We start from the raw sequence: 15,604 nt of genomic DNA, 5'->3' as shown, positions 1-15,604 counted from the left end.
TACAGTCTCTCTGGAGTAATAACCATATGTAGAAGCCAAAATCAACTGGAAACATTGGAGTTAAAAGGATATCCAATATTTTGGTTCCTGGTCCCAGGTCAAAAGGCTATAGGAAATGATGGGACACTTGAACTTCTAGTCTCTGGTAAGTTACCTGTCTTCTTAATCAGGGAGGATGTGGAGACCCAGAAATGAATTCCAAGTCAGTGTATCTGCAACAGGAGTCACACTGGAGGAAAATCAATCCTCCAGGCTTCTCAAAAGAGGGAGGGCCACTTGCTCAGCATGGCTTTGACTTATCTTAGCAGATGAGAGTCATAGAACTCCTCACAGATCCCTGAAAGTCTCTCCTACAGCACCATTATTGACCTTCAAAATATATAGTTAATTCTGGCAGCCTACATGGTCTTAATCACCCAATGAGAAAAATATAACTACAAAATATAACTATGATACAAACAATGATTTGGACTAATAGGCTCCTCTGTCTGATGCTGACTTACAATATTAGACTCTAACATTAACTCAAGTCTTCTGCCTCTGCCTGTCCCTGATTAATTTCACCTACCCTGACCCCAGATCCTCCCACTTGCCTTAGCCAGAATCAGAGCTGTTCCTCAGGCTCCCTCCTTCCTTAGCCCTTACCCTATCTCATCCAGGGATAAATAGGCTGCCACCCCAATGGGCACTATAAAACATAATCTCTCTTGTGTTCCTACACTTCCTCTGACCCCAAAATGCCCCTCTGCCTCCTCTTCCTCTTGCCCCAAGCCCTCTATATCTCACCAATGATGCTCATTCTCTCTTTACACCTGGCATTTTGATGTCATAGCTGTTGACAAGAGTAACAGCTCCTTTATTCTCCCTTCTGTCTTTTCACGGAGTGCACAGAGCTCATCTACCTCTCTTTCTCTATAACAAGTGTCTGCCAGTGATTGTCCTGAAGCCAGTTCAATACAGGGATGGTATGAGAGAAATCGCTGTTTCATTCAGGACCAAGTCATAACAACATGCTACACAGGCACTGTCAGTCTCACCACTTTGCCACCATGAAACTGCCTCCTCATCACCTGCCCTGAAGAGAGACCCATCCACTGCATTATTCATCCTCTCCCATAAGAACTCATGGCCCTTATGGTCAACATAAAAATTAACCTTCATCAGGGATGGAGAGATGGCTTAGTGGTTAAGTGCTTGCCTGCAAAGCCTAAGGACCCCAATTTGAGGCTCGATTCACCAGGACCCACGTTAGCCAGAAGCACAAGGGGGCGCACGCATCTGGAGTTCGTTTTCAGAGGCTGGAAGCCCTGGCGCGCCCATTCTCTCTCCCTCTCTGTCTTTCACTCTCTCTCTTTCTCTGTCACTCTCAAATAAATAAAAACAAACAAAATAATTTAAAAAAAATTTTTAGGTTTAAAAAAATTAACCCTCATCACTTATCATTAACAATAGGCTGCCAACAGTCTAACACATTACCTAGATGGTACTTGTTAGGTCAGAACAAAATGGAGTCACCAAAGACAGCAGGATGGTGACAGACACATAAGGAATGGGGTCATCCACATTTCTCAGTGAACCACCCATCCATTATCCCTTTCCTACCTAACAATGGCCACAGGTCTAGGTTTCTTGTCCCCTTAGGTCACCTGGTTACTGTTCAGGTAACAGTAATCTCTCCTAAAGAAACCTTATTTTTTTTTTTAATTTTTTTAATTTACTTATTTGAGAGCGACAGACACAGAGAGAAAGACAGATAGAGGGAGAGAGAGAATGGGCGCGCCAGGGCTTCCAGCCTCTGCAAACGAACTCCAGACGCATGCGCCCCCTTGTGCATCTGGCTAACGTGGGACCTGGGGAACCGAGCCTCGAACCGGGGTCCTTAGGCTTCACAGGCAAGTGCTTAACCGCTAAGCCATCTCTCCAGCCCAAGATACCTTATTTTTTAACCTTGCCCATACTCACCTTCCCTCAAGTGAAGAGCTCTATATAGCCCACTATCTGTAATCCCAAATTGACTGGTCCTCTCCTGAGAGTCAGTCCTGGCAGCTTGTGTTTTTCCTGAATAAAAGCTTCCAATTTGCCTCAGAGTGGTCTCTGTGGTAATGCTCACTCCTGAACCTTACAGTACTGTTCTGGGCTCCAGGAGTTTAAAGAGTATTTTAATGTTCTGAGCTCCCTGAGCCTTGTGAGTGTTCTAATGTTCTGATCTCCCCGAGCCTTGTGAGTGTTCTAATGTTCTGATCTCCCTGAGCCTTGTGAGTGTTCTAATGTTCTGATCTCCCTGAGCCTTGTGAGTGTTCTAATGTTCTGAGCTCCCTGAGCCTTGTGAGTGTTCTAATGGTCTGATCTCCCCGAGCCTTGTGAGTGTTCTAATGTTCTGAGCTCCCTGAGCCTTGTGAGTGTTCTAATGTTCTGATCTCCCTGAGCCTTGTGAGTGTTCTAATGTTCTGAGCTCCCTGAGCCTTGTGAGTGTTCTAATGTTCTGAACTCCCTGAGCCTTGTGAGTGTTCTAATGTTCTGAGCTCCCTGAGCCTTGTGAGTGTTCTAATGTTCTGATCTCCCTGAGCCTTGTGAGTGTTCTAATGTTCTGAGCTCCCCGAGCCTTGTGAGTGTTCTAATGTTCTGATCTCCCTGAGCCTTGTGAGTGTTCTAATGTTCTGATCTCCCCGAGCCTTGTGAGTGTTCTAATGTTCTGATCTCCCTGAGCCTTGTGAGTGTTCTAATGTTCTGATCTCCCCGAGCCTTGTGAGTGTTCTAATGTTCTGAGCTCCCCGAGCCTTGTGAGTGTTCTAATGTTCTGAACTCCCCGAGCCTTGTGAGTGTTCTAATGTTCTGAACTCCCTGAGCCTTGTGAGTGTTCTAATGTTCTGAGCTCCCTGAGCCTTGTGAGTGTTCTAATGTTCTGATCTCCCCGAGCCTTGTGAGTGTTCTAATGTTCTGAGCTCCCCGAGCCTTGTGAGTGTTCTAATGTTCTGAACTCCCCGAGCCTTGTGAGTGTTCTAATGTTCTGAGCTCCCCGAGCCTTGTGAGTATTCTAATGTTCTGATCTCTCCGAGCCTTGTGAGTGTTCTAATTTTCTGAACTCCCCGAGCCTTGTGAGTGTTCTATTGTTCTGAGCTCCCCGAGCCTTGTGAGTGTTCTAATGTTCTGAACTCCCCGAGCCTTGTGAGTGTTCTAATGTTCTGAGCTCCCTGAGCCTTGTGAGTGTTCTAATGTTCTGATCTCCCTGAGCCTTGTGAGTGTTCTAATGTTCTGAGCTCCCCGAGCCTTGTGAGTGTTCTAATGTTCTGATCTCCCTGAGCCTTGTGAGTGTTCTAATGTTCTGATCTCCCCGAGCCTTGTGAGTGTTCTAATGTTCTGATCTCCCTGAGCCTTGTGAGTGTTCTAATGTTCTGATCTCCCCGAGCCTTGTGAGTGTTCTAATGTTCTGAGCTCCCCGAGCCTTGTGAGTGTTCTAATGTTCTGAACTCCCCGAGCCTTGTGAGTGTTCTAATGTTCTGAACTCCCTGAGCCTTGTGAGTGTTCTAATGTTCGGAGCTCCCTGAGCCTTGTGAGTGTTCTAATGTTCTGATCTCCCCGAGCCTTGTGAGTGTTCTAATGTTCTGAGCTCCCCGAGCCTTGTGAGTGTTCTAATGTTCTGAACTCCCCGAGCCTTGTGAGTGTTCTAATGTTCTGAGCTCCCCGAGCCTTGTGAGTATTCTAATGTTCTGATCTCTCCGAGCCTTGTGAGTGTTCTAATTTTCTGAACTCCCCGAGCCTTGTGAGTGTTCTATTGTTCTGAGCTCCCCGAGCCTTGTGAGTGTTCTAATGTTCTGAACTCCCCGAGCCTTGTGAGTGTTCTAATGTTCTGAGCTCCTCGAGCCTTGTGAGTGTTCTAATGTTCTGATCTCCCTGAGCCTTGTGAGTGTTCTAATGTTCTGAGCTCCTCGAGCCTTGTGAGTGTTCTAATATTCTGACCTCCCCGAGCCTTGTGAGTGTTCTAATGTTCTGATCTCCCTGAGCCTTGTGAGTGTTCTAATGTTCTGATCTCCCTGAGCCTTGTGAGTGTTCTAATGTTCTGAGCTCCCCGAGCCTTGTGAGTGTTCTAATGTTCTGAACTCTCTGAGCCTTGTGAGTGTTCTAATGTTCTAAACTCCCTGAGCCTTGTGAGTGTTCTAATGTTCTGAGCTCCCTGAGCCTTGTGAGTGTTCTAATGTTCTGATCTCCCTGAGCCTTGTGAGTGTTCTAATGTTCTGATCTCCCTGAGCCTTGTGAGTGTTCTAATGTTCTGAACTCCCTGAGCCTTGTGAGTGTTCTAATGTTCTGAGCTCCCTGAGCCTTGTGAGTGTTCAAATGTTCTGAGCTCCCTGAGCCTTGTGAGTGTTCTAATGTTCTGATCTCCCTGAGCCTTGTGAGTGTTCTAATGTTCTGAGCTCCCTGAGCCTTGTGAGTGTTCTAATGTTCTGAACTCTCTGAGCCTTGTGAGTGTTCTAATGTTCTGATCTCCCTGAGCCTTCTGAGTGTTGTAATGTTCTGAGCTCCCTGAGCCTTGTGAGTGTTCTAATGTTCTGATCTCCCTGAGCCTTGTGAGTGTTCTAATGTTCTGATCTCTCCGAGCCTTGTGAGTGTTCTAATGTTCTGAGCTCCTCGAGCCTTGTGAGTGTTCTAATGTTCTGATCTCCCTGAGCCTTGTGAGTGTTCTAATGTTCTGAGCTCCCCGAGCCTTGTGAGTGTTCTAATGTTCTGACCTCCCCGAGCCTTGTGAGTGTTCTAATGTTCTGATCTCCCTGAGCCTTGTGAGTGTTCTAATGTTCTGATCTTCCTGAGCCTTGTGAGTGTTCTAATGTTCTGAACTCCCTGAGCCTTGTGAGTGTTCTTATGTTCTGAGCTCCCTGAGCCTTGTGAGTGTTCTAATGTTCTGATCTCCCTGAGCCTTGTGAGAGTTCTAATGTTCTGAGCTCCCTGAGCCTTGTGAGTGTTCTAATGTTCTGATCTCGCTGAGCCTTGTGAGTGTTCTAATGTTCTGAGCTTCCTGAGCCTTGTGAGTGTTCTAATGTTCTGAACTCTCTGAGCCTTGTGAGTGTTCTAATGTTCTGATCTCCCTGAGCCTTGTGAGTGTTCTAATGTTCTGAGCTCCCTGAGCCTTGTGAGTGTTCTAATGTTCTGATCTCCCTGAGCCTTGTGAGTGTTCTAATGTTCGGAACTCGCTGAGCCTTGTGAGTGTTCTAATGTTCTGAGCTCCCCGAGCCTTGTGAGTGTTCTAATGTTCTGATCTCTCCGAGCCTTGTGAGTGTTCTAATGTTCTGAACTCCCCGAGCCTTGTGAGTGTTCTATTGTTCTGAGCTCCCCGAGCCTTGTGAGTGTTCTAATGTTCTGAACTCCCCGAGCCTTGTGAGTGTTCTAATATTCTGAGCTCCCTGAGCCTTGTGAGTGTTCTAATGTTCTGAACTCCCTGAGCCTTGTGAGTGTTCTATTGTTCTGAGCTCCCCGAGCCTTGTGAGTGTTCTAATGTTCTGAACTCCCTGAGCCTTGTGAGTGTTCTATTGTTCTGAACTCCCCGAGCCTTGTGAGTGTTCTAATGTTCTGAGCTCCCTGAGCCTTGTGAGTGTTCTAATGTTCTGATCTCTCCGAGCCTTGTGAGTGTTCTAATGTTCTGAGCTCCTTGAGCCTTGTGAGTGTTCTAATGTTCTGATCTCCCCGAGCCTTGTGAGTGTTCTAATGTTCTGAGCTCTCTGAACCTTGTGAGTGTTCTAATGTTCTGAGCTCCCTGAGCCCTTTGAGTGTTCTAATGTTCTGATCTCCCTGAGCCTTATGAGTGTTCTAATGTTCTGATCTCCCTGAGCCTTGTGAGTGTTCTAATGTTCTGAGCTCCCTGAGCCTTGTGAGTGTTCTAATGTTCTGATCTCCCTGAGCCTTGTGAGTGTTCTAATGTTCTGAGCTCCCTGAGCCTTGTGAGTGTTCTAATGTTCTGAGCTCCCTGAGCCTTGTGAGTGTTCTAATGTTCTGATCTCCCTGAGCCTTGTGAGTGTTCTAATGTTCTGAGCTTCCTGAGCCTTGTGAGTGTTCTAATGTTCTGATCTCCCTGAGCCTTGTGAGTGTTCTAATGTTCTGAACTCCCTGAGCCTTGTGAGTGTTCTAATGTTCTGACCTCCCCGAGCCTTGTGAGTGTTCTAATGTTCTGACCTCCCCGAGCCTTGTGAGTGTTCTAATGTTCTGAGCTACCTGAGCCTTGTGAGTGTTCTAATGTTCTGATCTCCCTGAGCCTTGTGAGTGTCCTAATGTTCTGATCTCCCTGAGCCTTGTGAGTGTTCTAATGTTCTGAGCTCCCTGAGCCTTGTGAGTGTTCTAATGTTCTGAGCTCCCTGAGCCTTGTGAGTGTTCTAATGTTCTGAACTCCCTGAGCCTTGTGAGTGTTCTCATGTTCTGAACTCCCCGAGCCTTGTGAGTGTTCTAATGTTCTGAGCTCCCTGAGCCTTGTGAGTGTTCTAATGTTCTGAACTCCCCGAGCCTTGTGAGTGTTCTAATGTTCTGAGCTCCTCGAGCCTTGTGAGTGTTCTAATGTTCTGAGCTCCTCGAGCCTTGTGAGTGTTCTAATGTTCTGAGCTCCCTGAGCCTTGTGAGTGTTCTAATGTTCTGAGCTCCCTGAGCCTTGTGAGTGTTCTAATGTTCTGAGCTCCCCGAGCCTTGTGATGTTCTAATGTTCTGAGCTCCCCGAGCCTTGTGAGTGTTCTAATGTTCTGAGCTCTCTGAGCCTTGTGAGTGTTCTAATGTTCTGAGCTCCCTGAGCCTTGTGATGTTCTAATGTTCTGAGCTCCCCGAGCCTTGTGAGTGTTCTAATGTTCTGAGCTCCCTGAGCCTTGTGAGTGTTCTAATGTTCTGAGCTCCCCGAGCCTTGTGAGTGTTCTAATGTTCTGAACTCCCCGAGCCTTGTGAGTGTTCTAATGTTCTGAGCTCCCTGAGCCTTGTGAGTGTTCTAATGTTCTTATCTCCCTGAGCCTTATGAGTGTTCTAATGTTCTGAACTCCCTGAGCCTTGTGAGTGTTCTAATATTCTGAACTCCCAGAGCCTTGTGAGTGTTCTAATGTTCTGAGCTCCCAGAGCCTTGTGAGTGTTCTAATGTTCTGATCTCCCTGAGCCTTGTGAGTGTTCTATTGTTCTGAGCTCCCCGAGCCTTGTGAGTATTGTAATGTTCTGAACTCTCTGAGCCTTGTGAGTGTTCTAATGTTCTGAACTCTCTGAGCCTTGTGAGTGTTCTAATGTTCTGAGCTCCCTGAGCCTTGTGAGTGTTCTAATGTTCTGAACTCCCTGAGCATTGTGAGTGTTCTAATGTTCTGACCTCCCCGAGCCTTGTGAGTGTTCTAATGTTCTGATCTCCCTGAGCCTTGTGAGTGTTCTAATGTTCTGATCTCCCTGAGCCTTGTGAGTGTTCTAATGTTCTGATCTCCTTGAGCCTTGTGAGTGTTCTAATGTTCTGAGCTCCCTGAGCCTTGTGAGTGTTCTAATGTTCTGAGCTCCCTGAGCCTTGTGAGTGTTCTAATGTTCTGAACTCCCTGAGCCTTGTGAGTGTTCTCATGTTATGAACTCCCCGAGCCTTGTGAGTGTTCTAATGTTCTGAGCTCCCTGAGCCTTGTGAGTGTTCTAATGTTCTGAGCTCCCTGAGCCTTGTGAGTGTTCTAATGTTCTGAGCTCCCCGAGCCTTGTTAGTGTTCTAATGTTCTGAACTCCCCGAGCCTTGTGAGTGTTCTAATGTTCTGAGCTCCCTGAGCCTTGTGAGTGTTCTAATGTTCTGAACTCCCCGAGCCTTGTGAGTGTTCTAGTGTTCTGAGCTCCTCGAGCCTTGTGAGTGTTGTAATGTTCTGAGCTCCCTGAGCCTTGTGAGTGTTCTAATGTTCTGAGCTCCCTGAGCCTTGTGAGTGTTCTAATGTTCTGAGCTCCCTGAGCCTTGTGATGTTCTAATGTTCTGAGCTCCCCGAGCCTTGTGAGTGTTCTAATGTTCTGAGCTCTCTGAGCCTTGTGAGTGTTCTAATGTACTGAGCTCCCTGAGCCTTGTGAGTGTTCTAATGTTCTGATCTCCCTGAGCCTTATGAGTGTTCTAATGTTCTGAACTCCCAGAGCCTTGTGAGTGTTCTAATGTTCTGAGCTCCCAGAGCCTTGTGAGTGTTCTAATGTTCTGAGCTCCCTGAGCCTTGTGAGTGTTCTATTGTTGTGAGGTCCCCGAGCCTTGTGAGTATTGTAATGTTCTGAACTCTCTGAGCCTTGTGAGTGTTCTAATGTTCTGAACTCTCTGAGCCTTGTGAGTGTTCTAATGTTCTGAACTCCCTGAGCCTTGTGAGTGTTCTAATGTTCTGAACTCTCTGAGCCTTGTGAGTGTTCTAATGTTCTGAACTCCCTGAGCCTTGTGAGTGTTCTAATGTTCTGAACTCCCTGAGTCTTGTGAGTGTTCTAATGTTCTGAACTCCCTGAGCCTTGTGATGTTCTAATGTTCTGAACTCCCTGAGTCTTGTGAGTGTTCTAATGTTCTGAACTCCCTGAGTCTTGTGAGTGTTCTATTGTTCTGAGCTCCCCGACCCTTGTGAGTATTGTAATGTTCTGAAATCTCTGAGCCTTGTGAGTGTTCTAATGTTCTGAACTCTCTGAGCCTTGTGAGTGTTCTAATGTTCTGAACTCCCTGAGTCTTGTGAGTGTTCTAATGTTCTGAACTCCCTGAGCCTTGTGATGTTCTAATGTTCTGAACTCCCTGAGCCTTGTGATGTTCTAATGTTCTGAGCTCCCTGAGCCTTGTGAGTGTTCTAATGTTCTGAACTCCCTGAGTCTTGTGAGTGTTCTAATGTTCTGAACTCTCTGAGCCTTGTGAGTGTTCTAATGTTCTGAACTCCCTGAGTCTTGTGAGTGTTCTAATGTTCTGAACTCCCTGAGCCTTGTGAGTGTTCTAATGTTCTGAACTCCCTGAGCCTTGTGATGTTCTAATGTTCTGAGCTCCCTGAGCCTTGTGAGTGTTCTAATGTTCTGAACTCCCTGAGCCTTGTGATGTACTAATGTTATGATCTCCCTGAGCCTTATGAGTGTTCTAATGTTCTGAGCTCCTCGAGCCTTGTGAGTGTTCTAATGTTCTGATCTCCCTGAGCCTTGTGAGTGTTCTAATGTTGTGAGCTCCCTGAGCCTTGTGAGTGTTCTAATGTTCTGAACTCCCCGAGCCTTGTGAGTGTTGTAATGTTCTGATCTCCCAGAGCCTTGTGAGTGTTCTAATGTTCTGAGCTCCCAGAGCCTTGTGAGTGTTCTAATGTTCTGAGCTCCCTGAGCCTTGTGAGTGTTCTTATGTTCTGAACTCCCCGAGCCTTGTGAGTGTTCTAATGTTCTGAACTCCCGAGCCTTGTGAGTGTTCTAATGTTCTGAACTCCCCGAGCCTTGTGAGTGTTCTAATGTTCTGAACTCCCCGAGCCTTGTGAGTGTTCTAATGTTCTGAGCTCCCTGAGACTTGTGAGTGTTCTAATGTTCTGAACTCTCTGAGCCTTGTGAGTGTTCTAATGTTCTGAGCTCCCTGAGCCTTGTGAGTGTTCTAATGTTCTGAGCTCCCTGAGCCTTGTGAGTGTTCTAATGTTCTGATCTCCCTGAGCCTTGTGAGTGTTCTAATGTTCTGAGCTCCCTGAGCCTTGTGAGTGTTCTAATGTTCTGAACTCTCTGAGCCTTGTGAGTGCTCTAATGTTCTGATCTCCCTGAGCCTTGTGAGTGTTCTAATGTTCTGAGCTCCCTGAGCCTTGTGAGTGTTCTAATGTTCTGATCTCCCTGAGCCTTGTGAGTGTTCTAATGTTCTGAACTCCCTGAGCCTTGTGAGTGTTCTGATGTTCTGACCTCCCCGAGCCTTGTGAGTGTTCTAATGTTCTGAGCTCCTCGAGCCTTGTGAGTGTTCTAATGTTCTGAGCTCCCTGAGCCTTGTGAGTGTTCTAATGTTCTGATCTCCCTGAGCCTTGTGAGTGTCCTAATGTTCTGATCTCCCTGAGCCTTGTGAGTGTTCTAATGTTCTGAGCTCCCTGAGCCTTGTGAGTGTTCTAATGTTCTGAGCTCCCTGAGCCTTGTGAGTGTTCTAATGTTCTGAACTCCCTGAGCCTTGTGAGTGTTCTCATGTTCTGAACTCCCCGAGCCTTGTGAGTGTTCTAATGTTCTGAGCTCCCTGAGCCTTGTGAGTGTTCTAATGTTCTGAGCTCCCTGAGCCTAGTGAGTGTTCTAATGTTCTGAGCTCCCCGAGCCTTGTGAGTGTTCTAATGTTCTGAACTCCCCGAGCCTTGTGAGTGTTCTAATGTTCTGAGCTCCCTGAGCCTTGTGAGTGTTCTAATGTTCTGAACTCCCCGAGCCTTGTGAGTGTTCTAATGTTCTGAGCTCCTCGAGCCTTGTGAGTGTTCTAATGTTCTGAGCTCCTCGAGCCTTGTGAGTGTTCTAATGTTCTGAGCTCCCCGAGCCTTGTGAGTGTTCTAATGTTCTGAGCTCCCTGAGCCTTGTGAGTGTTCTAATGTTCTGAGCTCCCTGAGCCTTGTGATGTTCTAATGTTCTGAGCTCCCCGAGCCTTGTGAGTGTTCTAATGTTCTGAGCTCCCTGAGCCTTGTGAGTGTTCTAATGTTCTGAGCTCCCTGAGCCTTGTGATGTTCTAATGTTCTGAACTCCCCGAGCCTTGTGAGTGTTCTAATGTTCTGAGCTCCCTGAGCCTTGTGAGTGTTCTAATGTTCTGAGCTCCCCGAGCCTTGTGAGTGTTCTAATGTTCTGAACTCCCCGAGCCTTGTGAGTGTTCTAATGTTCTGAGCTCCCTGAGCCTTGTGAGTGTTCTAATGTTCTGATCTCCCTGAGCCTTATGAGTGTTCTAATGTTCTGAACTCCCTGAGCCTTGTGAGTGTTCTAATGTTCTGAACTCCCAGAGCCTTGTGAGTGTTCTAATGTTCTGAGCTCCCAGAGCCTTGTGAGTGTTCTAATGTTCTGATCTCCCTGAGCCTTGTGAGTGTTCTATTGTTCTGAGCTCCCCGAGCCTTGTGAGTATTGTAATGTTCTGAACTCTCTGAGCCTTGTGAGTGTTCTAATGTTCTGGACTCTCTGAGCCTTGTGAGTGTTCTAATGTTCTGAACTCTCTGAGACTTGTGAGTGTTCTAATGTTCTGAGCTCCCTGAGCCTTGTGAGTGTTCTAATGTTCTGAACTCCCTGAGCCTTGTGAGTGTTCTAATGTTCTGACCTCCCCGAGCCTTGTGAGTGTTCTAATGTTCTGAGCTCCCTGAGCCTTGTGAGTGTTCTAATGTTCTGATCTCCCTGAGCCTTGTGAGTGTTCTAATGTTCTGATCTTCCTGAGCCTTGTGAGTGTTCTAATGTTCTGAGCTCCCTGAGCCTTGTGAGTGTTCTCATGTTCTGAACTCCCCGAGCCTTGTGAGTGTTCTAATGTTCTGAACTCCCTGAGCCTTGTGAGTGTTCTCATGTTCTGAACTCCCCGAACCTTGTGTGTGTTCTAATGTTCTGAGCTCCCTGAGCCTTGTGAGTGTTCTAATGTTCTGAGCTCCCTGAGCCTTGTGAGTGTTCTAATGTTCTGAGCTCCCCGAGCCTTGTTAGTGTTCTAATGTTCTGAACTCCCCGAGCCTTGTGAGTGTTCTAATGTTCTGAGCTCCCTGAGCCTTGTGAGTGTTCTAATGTTCTGATCTCCCTGAGCCTTGTGAGTGTTCTAATGTTCTGAGCTCCCTGAGCCTTGTGAGTGTTCTAATGTTCTGAACTCCCAGAGCCTTGTGAGTGTTCTAATGTTCTGAGCTCCCAGAGCCTTGTGAGTGTTCTAATGTTCTGATCTCCCTGAGCTTTGTGAGTGTTCTAATGTTCTGAACTCGCCGAGCCTTGTGAGTGTTCTAATGTTCTGATCTCCCTGAGCCTTGTGAGTGTTCTAATGTTCTGAACTCTCTGAGCCTTGTGAGTGTTCTAATGTTCTGAACTCTCTGAGACTTGTGAGTGTTCTAATGTTCTGAGCTCCCTGAGCCTTGTGAGTGTTCTAATGTTCTGAACTCCCTGAGCCTTGTGAGTGTTCTAATGTTCTGACCTCCCTGAGCCTTGTGAGTGTTCTAATGTTCTGAGCTCCCTGAGCCTTGTGAGTGTTCTAATATTCTGATCTCCCTGAGCCTTGTGAGTGTTCTAATGTTCTGATCTTCCTGAGCCTTGTGAGTGTTCTAATGTTCTGAGCTCCCTGAGCCTTGTGAGTGTTCTAATGTTCTGAGCTCCCTGAGCCTTGTGAGTGTTCTAATGTTCTGAACTCCCTGAGCCTTGTGAGTGTTCTCATGTTCTGAACTCCCCGAGCCTTGTGAGTGTTCTAATGTTCTGAACTCCCTGAGCCTTGTGAGTGTTCTCATGTTCTGAACTCCCCGAGCCTTGTGAGTGTTCTAATGTTCTGAGCTCCCTGAGCCTTGTGAGTGTTCTAATGTTCTGAGCTCCCTGAGCCTTGTGAGTGTTCTAATGTTCTGAGCTCCCTGAGCCTTGTGAGTGTTCTAATGTTCTGAACTCCCCGAGCCTTGTGAGTGTTCTAATGTTCTGAGCTCCCTGAGCCTTGTGAGTGTTCTAATGTTCTGAGCTCCCTGAGCCTTGTGATGTTCTAATGTTCTGAGCTCCCCGAGCCTTGTGAGTGTTCTAATGTTCTGAGCTCTCTGAGCCTTGTGAGTGTTCTAATGTTCTGAGCTCCCTGAGCCTTGTGAGTGTTCTAATGTTCTGATCTCCCTGAGCCTTATGAGTGTTCTAATGCTCTGAACTCCCTGAGACTTGTGAGTGTTCTAATGTTCTGTACTCCCAGAGCCTTGTGAGTGTTCTAATGTTCTGAGCTCCCAGAGCCTTGTGAGTGTTCTAATGTTCTGAGCTCCCTGAGCCTTGTGAGTGTTCTATTGTTCTGAGCTCCCCGAGCCTTGTGAGTATTGTAATGTTCTGAACTCTCTGAGCCTTGTGAGTGTTCTAATGTTCTGAACTCCCTGAGCCTTGTGAGTGTTCTAATGTTCTGAACTCCCTGAGCCTTGTGAGTGTTCTAATGTTCTGAACTCCCTGAGTCTTGTGAGTGTTCTAATGTTCTGAACTCCCTGAGCCTTGTGATGTTCTAATGTTCTGAACTCCCTGAGTCTTGTGAGTGTTCTAATGTTCTGAACTCCCTGAGTCTTGTGAGTGTTCTATTGTTCTGAGCTCCCCGAGCCTTGTGAGTATTGTAATGTTCTGAACTCTCTGAGCCTTGTGAGTGTTCTAATGTTCTGAACTCTCTGAGCCTTGTGAGTGTTCTAATGTTTGAACTCCCTGAGTCTTGTGAGTGTTCTAATGTTCTGAACTCCCTGAGCCTTGTGATGTTCTAATGTTCTGAACTCCCTGAGCCTTGTGATGTTCTAATGTTCTGAGCTCCCTGAGCCTTGTGAGTGTTCTAATGTTCTGAACTCCCTGAGTCTTGTGAGTGTTCTAATGTTCTGAACTCTCTGAGCCTTGTGAGTGTTCTAATGTTCTGAACTCCCTGAGTCTTGTGAGTGTTCTAATGTTCTGAACTCCCTGAGCCTTGTGAGTGTTCTAATGTTCTGAACTCCCTGAGCCTTGTGATGTTCTAATGTTCTGAGCTCCCTGAGCCTTGTGAGTGTTCTAATGTTCTGAACTCCCTGAGCCTTGTGATGTACTAATGTTATGATCTCCCTGAGCCTTATGAGTGTTCTAATGTTCTGAGCTCCTCGAGCCTTGTGAGTGTTCTAATGTTCTGATCTCCCTGAGCCTTGTGAGTGTTCTAATGTTGTGAGCTCCCTGAGCCTTGTGAGTGTTCTAATGTTCTGAACTCCACGAGCCTTGTGAGTGTTGTAATGTTCTGATCTCCCAGAGCCTTGTGAGTGTTCTAATGTTCTGAGCTCCCAGAGCCTTGTGAGTGTTCTAATGTTCTGAGCTCCCTGAGCCTTGTGAGTGTTCTTATGTTCTGAACTCCCCGAGCCTTGTGAGTGTTCTAATGTTCTGAACTCCCGAGCCTTGTGAGTGTTCTAATGTTCTGAGCTCCCTGAGCCTTGTGAGTGTTCTAATGTTCTGAGCTCCCTGAGCCTTGTGATGTTCTAATGTTCTGAGCTCCCCGAGCCTTGTGAGTGTTCTAATGTTCTGAGCTCCCTGAGCCTTGTGAGTGTTCTAATGTTCTGAGCTCCCTGAGCCTTGTGATGTTCTAATGTTCTGAACTCCCCGAGCCTTGTGAGTGTTCTAATGTTCTGAGCTCCCTGAGCCTTGTGAGTGTTCTAATGTTCTGAGCTCCCCGAGCCTTGTGAGTGTTCTAATGTTCTGAACTCCCCGAGCCTTGTGAGTGTTCTAATGTTCTGAGCTCCCTGAGCCTTGTGAGTGTTCTAATGTTCTGATCTCCCTGAGCCTTGTGAGTGTTCTAATGTTCTGAACTCCCTGAGCCTTGTGAGTGTTCTAATGTTCTGAACTCCCAGAGCCTTGTGAATGTTCTAATGTTCTGAGCTCCCAGAGCCTTGTGAGTGTTCTAATGTTCTGATCTCCCTGAGCCTTGTGAGTGTTCTATTGTTGTGAGGTCCCCGAGCCTTGTGAGTATTGTAATGTTCTGAACTCTCTGAGCCTTGTGAGTGTTCTAATGTTCTGGACTCTCTGAGCCTTGTGAGTGTTCTAATGTTCTGAACTCTCTGAGACTTGTGAGTGTTCTAATGTTCTGAGCTCCCTGAGCCTTGTGAGTGTTCTAATGTTCTGAACTCTCTGAGCCTTGTGAGTGTTCTAATGTTCTGACCTCCCCGAGCCTTGTGAGTGTTCTAATGTTCTGAGCTCCCTGAGCCTTGTGAGTGTTCTAATGTTCTGATCTCCCCGAGCCTTGTGAGTGTTCTAATGTTCTGATCTCCCTGAGCCTTGTGAGTGTTCTAATGTTCTGAGCTCCCTGAGCCTTGTGAGTGTTCTAATGTTCTGAGCTCCCTGAGCCTTGTGAGTGTTCTAATGTTCTGAACTCCCCGAGCCTTGTGAGTGTTCTAATGTTCTGAACTCCCTGAGCCTTGTGAGTGTTCTCATGTTCTGAACTCCCCGAGCCTTGTGAGTGTTCTAATGTTCTGAGCTCCCTGAGCCTTGTGAGTGTTCTAATGTTCTGAGCTCCCTGAGCCTTGTGAGTGTTCTAATGTTCTGAGCTCCCCGAGCCTTGTTAGTGTTCTAATGTTCTGAACTCCCCGAGCCTTGTGAGTGTTCTAATGTTCTGATCTCCCTGAGCCTTGTGAGTGTTCTAATGTTCTGATCTCCCTGAGCCTTGTGAGTGTTCTAATTTTCTGAACTCCCTGAGCCTTGTGAGTGTTCTAATGTTCTGATCTCCCAGAGCCTTGTGAGTGTTCTAATGTTCTGAGCTCCCAGAGCCTTGTGAGTGTTCTAATGTTCTGATCTCCCTGAGCCTTGTGAGTGTTCTATTGTTCTGAGCTCCCCGAGCCTTGTGAGTATTGTAATGTTCTGAACTCTCTGAGCCTTGTGAGTGTTCTAATGTTCTGAACTCTCTGAGCCTTGTGAGTGTTCTAATGTTCTGAACTCTCTGAGACTTGTGAGTGTTCTAATGTTCTGAGCTCCCTGAGCCTTGTGAGTGTTCTAATGTTCTGAACTCCCTGAGCCTTGTGAGTGTTCTAATGTTCTGACCTCCCTGAGCCTT

This window comes from Jaculus jaculus, chromosome 7 (assembly GCF_020740685.1).
Source record: "Jaculus jaculus isolate mJacJac1 chromosome 7, mJacJac1.mat.Y.cur, whole genome shotgun sequence".
Lineage (NCBI taxonomy): Eukaryota > Metazoa > Chordata > Mammalia > Rodentia > Dipodidae > Jaculus > Jaculus jaculus.
The sequence above is the reverse complement of the archived record's forward strand: the minus strand, read 5'-3'. Positions refer to the sequence as shown.